This window comes from Macrobrachium rosenbergii, chromosome 55 (assembly GCF_040412425.1).
Source record: "Macrobrachium rosenbergii isolate ZJJX-2024 chromosome 55, ASM4041242v1, whole genome shotgun sequence".
NCBI classification, from domain to species: domain Eukaryota; kingdom Metazoa; phylum Arthropoda; class Malacostraca; order Decapoda; family Palaemonidae; genus Macrobrachium; species Macrobrachium rosenbergii.
Window position 1 is genome coordinate 84,549,732 of NC_089795.1, and position 11,777 is coordinate 84,561,508.

Consider the following 11,777-nt stretch of genomic DNA (forward strand, 5'->3'; position numbering starts at 1 on the left):
AAATGCGTCACTGTAGTCCTGAGTTCTGTCTTCCGTGGTTCGAGCCCACGAGACGACGAACTTATTATCAACTAAAAAATTCCCCTTCGGGTAATATATATGAAAATATATTATTTCCGAGGTAGAGCAAACAAGATATTAAAGGACGTTTGTAGCTGATGTATATATGAATCACGGTGATGTGATAAAATTCATTCTATATATATATCTATATATATATATATATATATATCTATATATATATATACGCATACATACATACATACGTACGTAGACTAAGGAATGCAACATTGCACATTATATTGAAGAATAGATATTTCACAATCCTTTTCATACCGAGAGATAGAATTTACCAGCACAGACATTTACGCTTAGAGCGACCTCTAAAGAGGTCAAATGAATGTAACCATGGAAAATATGCCGTTCGTACAGGAAGGCAGTCATTAATTTTAGAAGGCTGTGGTTTTGCTAAAAATAAAAGGGGTGACGGTCCTCAGAGTCTGTCAAGGGATTTTCATGTTTTTGCTGTTTCCATTTTTTGCATTTTCTTTGTCACGGGTGACACCTTGTTTTATTATTATTATTATTATTATTATTATTATTATTATTTAGAAGATGAGCCCTATTCATATGGGACAAACCCACAAGGGCCATTGACTTGAAATTCAAGCTTCCAAAGAATGTGATGTTCATTCGAAAGAAGTAACAGAAGGTAATGGGAAATACAGAGGAGATCAGTTATTAGAACAACAGATAAATGAACAAACTGATAAAGAAATAAAAACGCAAGAAAGATATTAAAGTGCAAGTTGAAGTGCATCAGGGTAGTAATGCATTGCACCTTCGCTTGAACTTCTGAACTTCCAATTGCACGACATCCTCTGAAGGGAGGCTGTTCCACAGTCCAGTGGTGTGAGGGATAAAAGACCTCAGCATTGCCATTTGTATCAGGACACTATTGAAGGCGTACTGCAGCCTATCAAACCATCAGCAGCTCCATAAAATGCCATGAAATGCTAACTTTTTGGGACATTTTTTCGCAAATGGGCTACTCTACGGAACTGCCAGGATGCCGAAAATAACTTGCTGAGGAAGAGGCTGTTTAGATTCAGCCTTGAGAGGATCTCCTGTTTTTTTTTTTTTTTTTTTTTTTACCTCCATGTCGTGCATCGGAAGCATGACTATTCCTCGATTCGTTGAATGCACTCTTGTTCACATCTATCCTTGGATCAAATCACTAAAACAAACCAAGAGTTGGCAAGCTTTCCGGCGGGAAAGGTCACGACTGACTATCACAAAAAAAAAAAAAAAAAAAGTCTTTGTTTTGGGAACAGGAAAGATGATAACGTTATCATAACTTTAGTTCGAGACCAACTTTCAAAAATTATTCCTGTCAAATATTTTGCTGCCTCGTTCATATAAAAAAAATGGATGCCAACGTCAATAGTCTTTTGTCGTCTTCACTAATTTGTTTTTAAAAGCTTTTCCTCGTCTCCGCCAAAAAACTTATTTTGAATTTTAAATTTACTTGCATTATAAGCAGTTGTAAAGTGTCATTTTATCTATCCTCTGAACGTCATCAAAGCATCATCTGTGGCGATGCAATAGATGGAAAAATTTTAAAGCGAAAAGGTTTGTATGGAAATGGAAATGGAATATAACATTTAGGCCAAAGGCCAAGCACTGGGACCTATGAGGTCATTCAGCGGTGAAAGGGAAATTGAGGGGAAAAGGTTTGAAAGGTGTAACATGAGGAAAACCTCGCAGTTGCACTAGGAATCAATTGTTAGGAGAAGGTGGGAAGTAAGGTGGAAGAAAGAGAATATGAACGGAGGTACAGGAAAAGGAATGAAAGGGGTTGAAGCTAGGGACCGAAGGGACGCCGCAAAGAACCTTAGGTAATGTCTGCAGTGTACTGCGTGAGGTGCATTGACGGCACTGCCCCTCCTCCTATGGGGGAAAAGGTTAGTGGCTGTAGTTATTATTAACGGTACGTTTGCCTTCGGGAGCTGGTTTAAGGTTGATTTAAACCTGGCTGGTAGGCCGTGAGTTGAAGAACCAAGACTGTGAAGGCGCTTGAGTTGTAGGAACTTTTACCCGTAAGGGGATAGTGCCGTCAGTGTACCTCACGCTGTGCACTGTAGGCATTACAATATTCTTTACAGCGTCCTTCGGCCTAAACTGCAACTCCTTTCATTCAACACTGTACCTCCGTTCATATTCTCTTTTTTCCACCTTACTTTCCACCCACTCCTGACAATTGTTTCATAGTGCAACTGCTTTGAGGTTTTCCTCCTGTTGCACCTTTCAAACATTTTTAACGTCAGTATCCGTTTCAGCGCTGAATGACTCACAGGTCCCAGTGCTTGGCCTTTGGCTTAAATTCTATATTCTGGTCCGTTCTCTGTAAGAACATTTGATTGCAAAATCAGCTGATAGACAGGGATGCTTGGGAAGAAGGAAACTTAAGCGGAGTGAGTTTTTACAGGGCTATTGTACCCAGGAGCTCCGAGGAGTTAACAGTAATGGCATCGATCTTAGACCGCAGTCCAGATCAGGTACAAAGAAAAGTCTGAAAGGGGATTTTGGTTACGAATACGAATAAAATTAACGCAAAGGGTTTGATAAGTGAACGGGACACAGAGGGCGGATGAAAACTGAAACAAGATTCGGCTAGAGTATGAAAGGGATTGAACTAGACAATGGTTTTAAGTCTTTACAGATAGTGTCCTTGGTACAACGGGCTCTGCACCCGGATGCGATGCGGTGATAGTGAAAGAATTCGTTTACAGTGAAGTTGTAAGGTGAAAGTGAGAAAAATACAAGGGGAATACCTTGTAAGGGGATAGTGCCGTCAGTGCACCTCACGCGGTGCACTGTAGGCATTGCTTAAGATTCTCTGCAGCGTCCCTTCAGCCCCTAGCTGCAGCCCCTTTAATTCCTTTTGCTGTACCTCCGTGTATAGTCTCTTTCTTCTGGCTTGCTTTCTACCCTCTCCTAATACTTGTTTCATAGAGCAACTGCGAGGTTTTCCTCCTGTTACGCCTTTAAAAGCCTTTCTCTCTCAGTTTCCCTTTCAGCGCTGAATGACCTCATAGGTCCCAGCGCCTTGCCTTTGGCCTAAATTTTATAATCCAATTGAAATTCCAATGCAAGGGGAGCAAGCATAGATGAAAATGTAAGAATAAAAGGTTATAACAATTGTAGAGGAAATTTACTATGAAATAGTGAATCTCAACATAAACAAGTAAAAAATGGGCCAAAGTTTCTTCGGCGCTACAGCGTATAATCAAGGCCACCGAAAATAGATCTGTCTTTCGGTAGTCTCGGTATAATGCTGTAAGAGCTGCGGCCCATGAAACTTTAACCACGGCCCGGTGGTGGCCTATCCTATATCGTTGCCAGAAAGCACGATTATGGCTAATTTTAACCTTAAATCAAATAAAAACTACTGGGGCTAGAGGGCTGCAATTTAGTATCATGATGGCTGGGGGGTGGATGGTCAACATACCACTTTGCAGCCCTCTAGCCTCCGTGGTTTTTAAGATCTGAGGACAGACAGAAAAAGTGCGGACATAATAAAGTGCGGACGGACGGACAAATCCGGCACAATAGTTTTCTTTTACAGAAAACTAAAATGGAGAGTTTAGAATAATTGATTTACCGGAAATGGAGTGGCGTCGTAAATGAAACTGGAGGTGTTTCGGTCATCCTATTCAAAAAGGCAGAGAGAACATAATGTTAATAACAAAATGTTCGGTTCTGTTCAGTGGGCAAACAATTTCTTACTACTTGGGGAAGCTTGCGAGCATTGTCTGGTAATTCATTACAAGAAAAAGCAAGCAAAAGCTGCTCCGAAGTTTCTTCGGCGCAATCGAGTTTTCTGTACAGCGTATAATGCTGTATGAAACTCTCAGCCACGGCCCGTGAAACTTTCAGCCACGGCCCGGTGGTGGCCTGTGTTGGCACCTATAGCGGAGCCAGACGCACGATCATGGCTAACTTTAACCTTAGATCAAATAAAAATAACTGAGGCTAGAGGGCTGCAATTTGGTATGTTTGATGATTGGAGGGCGGATGATCGACATACAAATTTGCCGCCCTCTGGTCTCAGTAGTTTTTAAGATCTGGGGGCGGACAGAAAAAGTGCGGACGGAGAGACAAATAGCCATCTCAGTCGGTTTCTTTTAAAGAAAACTAAAAACACGGTTACGTGGTCGCACCAGATACTTTAAAAATGGTGTCATAGAAAGAGATGTATTACATCACAAGAAAGAGATGTACTGTACTGACTCACATCACCGCAGAGTGAGTTTTCTAGGAAAACGCCATCACTGTAGGATGTGAATCATTGTCCAGAAGGACTGCCCACGTCACACACACACTATTATTATTACTATTATTATTATTCATTAGATGAAACCTATTCATATAAGCCCACCAAAGGAGCCATTGACTTGAAATTCAAGCTTCCAAAGAATATGGTGATCATTACGAAGAAGAAAGAGGAAGTAAAGAGAAATACAGAAAGAAGAGATCCCACGTATTAAAAAAGAAAAACATAAATGAATAAATAGGTAAATAGATAACAATGTATTGAAGGTCCAACTGCACGACATCCTCTGGGAGGCTGTTCCACACACACACACACACAAACGCTCGCAGTCTCTCTCATTCTCGGCCTCTTTTGGGATGAAGTTGTTAGCCCAACGCCCACCTTCATCCTGGCTGCGATCCGCTCCATTCTGATAAATACCAGATACACGATTCGCTGTAGAAGTCACCAGAGACACAGTGGGATTAAGCGGAACGTTCATAAAGCCTGCAGCCTCGCTAAGGAATCGAACCTCGAACCTTTTGGGATGAAGCTGCGACCCACTACCACGAAGCTGACTCACTGCATAAGTCAACAAGGGGGTGATTAGTTTTCACGAAAGCTCTCGAGATGCTCCGTTCTTAACAGGGGTTTAGACACAGGTTCTTGCGCTAGTGAGGCAAGTGTTTTAACTAATGGACTACTGGGAACAAGCAGATATATATATATATATATATATATATATATATATATATATATATATATATATATATATCACCACACATATATTTATAGATATTTATATTATATATATTTATTTATTTATTTATGTATATATATACATATATATATGTGTGTGTATGTACCGTGTCCCCTTATTGCCAAGGAAACAGATCAAACTTGGCTAGTCAAGACAAAACAAAGATAAAATGCGGCATGACTATGGCTGTTGTCATAGAGAATACCCTAGAGTGTTTTAGACTTCAGAAGTTCAAGCAAAGGTGCAGTGCATTATTACCCTTATACTTGTCTCCTTGTATTTTAATACATTTTTATCTATTTATTAATATTTTTTTTTCTTTTTCAATAAGTGGGATCACCTCTTTATGCATTTCCCTTGATCTCCTCTTACTTCTTCCTAATGAACACCTTAATATTCTTTGGAAGGGTGAATTTCAAGTCAATGGCCCCTTTGGTGGGCTTGTTCCATATGAAGAGGGTTCTTTTTCTGAATAATAATAATAATAATGACGTCTGTAATATATACTTCTGCTTTTAAAAACGAGCAACACTCACATTGAATATTGATAATTCCTTGATTCAAGAGAGATGACAAAAAAAAAAAAAAAGTTACGAGACAAACAGAAACGAGGAGAGGAGCAGCTAGGAAAAAGGTTAAAAAAAAAGAACTAGTGATAAGAGCTGTAGGGAGAGAGAACGAGAGAGTCCTAGTTCTCAAGATGAGCGGTGAATTGGGAACCCTCATGTTAGCTAACTGCCGTCGACGCTGGAAGGGTGAGAAAGGCGTAGGGTTTGTAGTCTCATCTCGGAGAGATTTCCTGGGATTTGAGAGGATATGCTCTCGAACCGCACCTTTTATTGAGGAAAGGCGTGTGGTGGTTATTATATATATATATATATATATATATATATATATATATATATATATATATATATATATATATATATATATATATATATGCGTCCGTGTTTGGAAATGTCTGTATTTGTTCGTTTGTGCGTAAACACTAAAGTAGATTTGAATGCGTATAGACTACACTGACTGTAAACTGAAACGAACTACAAAAGAATCACCATGGAATGGAATTAATCGTAATAATTACCACTTTCCAGAGCCGATGTTCACACCACACGATCTCACTTCTAAAATCAAATCAAAGAAGAAGAAGAAAACGGAGATGGTTCCGTTCTTTCTCGAAGGCCTGCTGCGCCGCGACTCGCGGAGAAACGTCCGATGCCAGATTATTTAAAAAGGTTGAGGATGACTTCCATGACGTAGGCTTTCTCAATCTGAGCTCTGGTTTCCGGTAAATCATCGTTTACTCACGATGCCCCTCTCTCTCTCTCTCTCTCTCTCTCTCTCTCTCTCTCTCTCTCTCTCTCTCTCTGCTGAAAGTCGCCGCCAAGTCAACGATTCTTACTCCAGGGATGTTGGTTGCTCATTTCGATCGTACGTTAGTCATGTTTCCTACGGATGAATTTATACACACACATATTTCATACATATATACTGTATATATATATATATATATATATATATATATATATATATATATATATATATATATATATATATATACAACGCGTATACTGATGGACAATTAAGATTTGCTCTTTTTGCACATAGTTATTTCCCGGCGTTTCGTAATTTTCATATACAAGGGCTCTAAAATAGATAAAGACAACACATAATTAGCATAAAACTCAAACCTGAAAATTTTTTACACTAAAAATTATACATTTAAAAAACCAAGATATATTAAAATTCACAAACTATTGGACCTACCTTCCACCAGAGTAAAAGAAAAGTATGTGGAAGGAAACTAAAAAATAAAAAAAGAAGAAAATACACCTCAAGACAAGACAAAGGGAGTGGCTGTTGACTGCGTGTTTAATTGGGGAACCTTTTGTTTGTTCAATAAGGAAGGACTCTAAAATGGGTAATTCCTAGGTGTTGGGTGCTTGTCCGATGATTTTAAAAACTTTATTTTCAATGTATGTTTTACAGGTCTTAGCGTGAGCTCTTATGTTGGAATGCTCCGGGTTCGTGAGTTTATAAGGACGCTGTACTGGTTTTTCTTTGCCCAGCGGGCCTAGGCCGATATGTGAGGTTCAAGGAGCGTCGATTTCCTATGGCCAGTTCGCTGTATCAGTCAATAAATATGTAATTCTAATTTCTTTCTGAGCTGAGTTTTTTTTCTAAGTATATAAAGATAATTTGTAAGCTATATAAAAATCGCCTTCAGATTTAGTACAGTAAGGTAGATGTAGTTGATGGTCTGGTTCTTACTCATAATTGACAGTTTTATTTATTTTTTGTTTTTTGTTTTGCGTTTTTCCAATATCGTAATCTTCTATTCTACATAGATAGCTAGCTGTTATAATCTAAGTTACTCAGCTGCCGAGAAGAAGAAGAAGAAGAAGAAGAAGGAGGAGGCGACGCACGTAGCACTAGCCGCTAGTGTGCTCTGTCAACGGATGCCAGTTGTCGCATTTTCTCAATAGTGTAATGTCACCTTAATAGGATTTGACTCACCGCCTCATGTAATTCAATGCTTTTATTTCTTAACTGTTGTTAATTCATATTTATTCACTGGTGCGCACCTTCTCAGCCGCATTTAGACTTCACAGATTGTTTATTTATTTCGGGAAGTCATTTTGCGTTCGATGCACTTTCAATTTCTCCAACCGCGTTTGCAAAGAGTTAGAAACATAACATAACATCTAATATTTCTTTAAAGAAAAGACTGGAGTGTTCTAGCTATGCTAAAATGAATTTTTAAAAATTAATCCATCTGCGTATTATGTAATCACAATAACAAACTGTAGCCTATTACACACTTCTTTCTTTTCTAATTATTTTTCTTGGTTACTTCAATTCTGAAGCAGAAAAGGAGAGAAGCAAGTATTTGATAAACTATTCCGTCCTTCTTCAAATGAAAGAAATCATCTGTTTCGTCCCCTGTTCGTGCTTACTGTTTTAAGAGGCTTCAACTTCTCCCTAGGAGAGCTGCTAACTGGCTCAGTGGTCCGGTTAAAGTACGGTATATTTAACTTTTCCCCTTAAAAATACGGTTGGTGCACGGTACAGACTTCATGAAGCCTCAACGGATTTCACGCGTGTTATGAGCTGATCCGAGGACTTCCATACCCCCTTGAACAGAGCGAGCAACAGTTTTTATTTCAACCGTCCTTTAGTAATTGTGAAAGGCTGGGATGTTGAAACATTTGAAAAGGAAGCATCCAATTGATGAAGAGGATCAGGAGAGTGAAAATGACTCTCAGCCAAGTACAAGGAAAGAAGAAGCGAGTGATAAAAAAAAATAAAAAATCCGGCACTATACTGAGAGTTATCTGGCTGTTGGATTCACGTGGACAGGACACGAAAACTGTGAGAGAAATAAGCAAAGTTCCTGTTTCTGATACAACAGTTAGTAGGCGTGCGGATGACATGTCCCCAAATATTTCAGAACATTTTGTCTGAGATACTGAAACATACAAAGATTGCCCTGCAAGTTGATGAGTCGACGGATATAACGGGTCAAGCTCACCTGCTAGCATTTGTTCGATTTGAAAATGAGGGTAAGATAATGGAGAACTCTTTGTGCTGTAAAGAGCTGCCAGACACGTCTTTATATCTGGAATCTTGTGGTTTGTCTTGGAATCAACGTGCTCCCTCCGTGACTGGCTCAGTAAAAGGCTATGTATCACGTGTAAAGAAATATTAAAGCAAGTTCTAGATGTAATTGTTAACTTGGTCAGTTTCATAAAGCAACGCCCTCTTGAGTCTCGCATGTTTGCCAGGTTGTGTGAAAATATGCAAAAAGATCACGTGACACTCCTTTCGCACACCGAGGTCAGATGGCTCCCCACAGGGAAAGTTGTCATGGGTATTTAAGCTGCGAGAAGAATAATTGCTGCTTTTCTTCAAAGAGAACGATAAAGTAAGTTTCGATGAGCATCTTTAATCCACAGACTGGCAGATGAAATTAGCTTGTTTGGCAGACACTTATCACCATTTAAATAACCTGAACTCCAGCATGCAGGGTCGGCAAGAAAACATTGTGACTTCGACAGACAGGCTTGTTGCTTTCAAGAATAAACTTATTGTTTGGAAAAAATCTCTCTCAAGAGGCAATGCTGAAATGTTTCCACTTCTACTTCAAGTTCATACCGAGATGATTATCAAGAAATCATACCCTTAATTACGAGTCATTTGGAATCACTGGCTGAAAAAGTTGATAAGTACTTCCCATCCTTATCGTCAGATTTGTATGATTGGCTTAGAAATCCCTTTACTGAGCTCTTCAAATTCGCAAAACCTGCTCAATCTACAAGAACGGGAAGAAATAACTGAACTAAAGTGTGATGAAGCCTTGAAGACAATGTTTAGTGCAGTACCACTTGATGTCTTCTGGATTTCTGTAAGAGAAGAGTAGCCTACCCAATCGTCTCAGCAAAAGCTTTGGATATTTACTCCCATTTTCTACTTCTTACCTAGTCTTTTCGTCTTTTATTTCGAAACTTTTGTAGGCTATCAAGATTTCCATCGGTCTTCTTGCTAGCGTTTCCCGTATCCTGAGTCCGTGGCAATTTATAATTCTTATTTCAGCATTTCATGTATATCATCAGTAATTTCTTAATAAATATAAAACATGCGTTAATTTTATTACACTTTCTTATTCTATTATGATTTTTTTTTTTTTTTTTTTCCATCACTTTCATCCTATTCAACTGGGTGGTTTTTATAGTGTGGGGTTCCGGGTTGCACCCTGCATCATAAGGTCATCACTTTTCTCACTATGTGCGCTGTTTCTAGTAGCACACTTTTCTGCATGAGTCCTAGAGCTACTTCGGCATCTAGTTTTTCCAGATTCCTATTCATGGATCTTGGGATCGTGCTCAGTGTTCCTATGACAACGGGTATAATTTCCACTGGCATATTCCATATCCTTCTTATTTCGATTTTCAGGTCTTGATACTTAAAAATTTTTTCTGTTTCTTTCTCATCTACTCTGGCGTCCCATGGTATTGCGACATCAATGAGTGATACTTTCTTCTTGATTTTGTCAGTCAACGTCACGTCTGGTCTATTGGCACGTATCACCCTGTCTGTTCTGATACCATAGTCCCAGAGGATCTTTGCCTGATCGTTTTCTATCACTCCCTCAGGTTGGTGTTCGTACCACTTATTACTGCAAGCTAGCAGGTGTTTCTTGCACAGGCTCCTGTGGAAGGCTTTTGCTACTGAATCGTGCCTCTTTTTGTACTGGTTCTGTGCAAGAGTCGGACATTTGCTTGCTAAATGGTTAATGGTCTTGTCTTTCATATGCATATGGGTGAGATGTTATTTCCATCTATTGTTCTTTGGACATATCTGGTGCTTAGGGACTGATCTTGTGCCGCTGTTAGCATTCCTTCTGTTTCCTTCTTGAGTTCTCCCCTCTGTAGCCATTGCCATGTTTCATCGCTGGCCAGTTCTTTTGTCTGCCTCATGTACTGTCCATGCATTGGTTTGTTGTGCCATTCCCCTGTTCTGTTTATTATTATTATTATTATTATTATTATTATTATTATTATTATTATTATTATTATTATTATTTATAAAAATTTGATCGCACAGAGTCATTAAAATGATGGAGAAATTCACCATGATATCAGCTTAAATATGTATTAAAAAAAAATATTATATATATATATATATATATATATATATATATATATATATGTGTGTGTGTGTGTGTGTGTGTGTATACATATATGTGTGTATATATATATATACAATATATACATATGCATATACATATATATATATATATATATATATATATATATATATATATATATATATAAAATACGCACACATAGCGAACAGTGAACACAAATGTGACTGAGGAGAATCGAGCAGGTTCTCGATTTCGTCTTACATATATTTATGACATATACTGTACACACTGACATCATTATGGATTTCTTCACCATATTATTATTATTATTATTATTATTATTATTATTATTATCATTATTATTATTATTATTATTCATGTACCTATACCATCAATAATTATAGTCAAGACAGGAAAACCTACTGCTAGGCTAAGCGTGGGGCATACCGTCTATAGACTATAATCATGTCGGTACAGTTTGACCAAGGAAGCTTCACCCCGTATACCTACCTACATTATTATTATTATTATTATTATTATTATTATTATTATTATTATTATTATTATTATTATTATTATTATTATTATTATTCCGAAGATGAAACCTATTCATATGGAAGAAGCCCACCAAAGGGGCCATTGACTTGAGATTCGAGCTTCCAAAGAATATGGTATTCATTAAGATGAAGTAAGAGGAGGCAAAGGGAAATACATAAAGAAGAGATCCCACTTATTAAAAAAGAAAAAAATAACAATAAATTAATATATAGATAAAAATGTATTAAAAAGCAAGGAGAACAGTATTAGGATAGTAATGCACTGCATATTTGCTTGAAGTTTTGAAGTTCTAATTGCACGATATCTTTCGGGAGGCTCTTCCACAGTCCAACGGTGTGAGGAATAAAGGACCTCTGGAGCTGCGAAGTTCGACAGCGAGGCACATTTGCTGCTGTAGGTGCTGCTGTCCATCGACAGTGGTCAAAGAAACTGTCTCAGGATTCAGGACTGGGTTGCCCTGGACTATTGCCTCCACCCTGTGAGGAAATGTATCGGTG

General features: G+C 38.2%; 1 protein-coding gene across 1 annotated transcript in view; it reads right to left on the bottom strand.

Moving 5' to 3' along the window:
* The window catches only part of LOC136835553 (uncharacterized), a 20,919-nt gene extending 14,620 nt beyond the window's left edge, over positions 1-6,299 (bottom strand). Inside the window, exon 1 of the mRNA XM_067099205.1 lies at positions 6,160-6,299. The gene's annotated coding sequence lies outside the window, so the exon portion shown is untranslated. The remainder of the gene's footprint in view (positions 1-6,159) is intronic.
* Between the last annotated feature and the right edge of the window lie 5,478 nt (positions 6,300-11,777).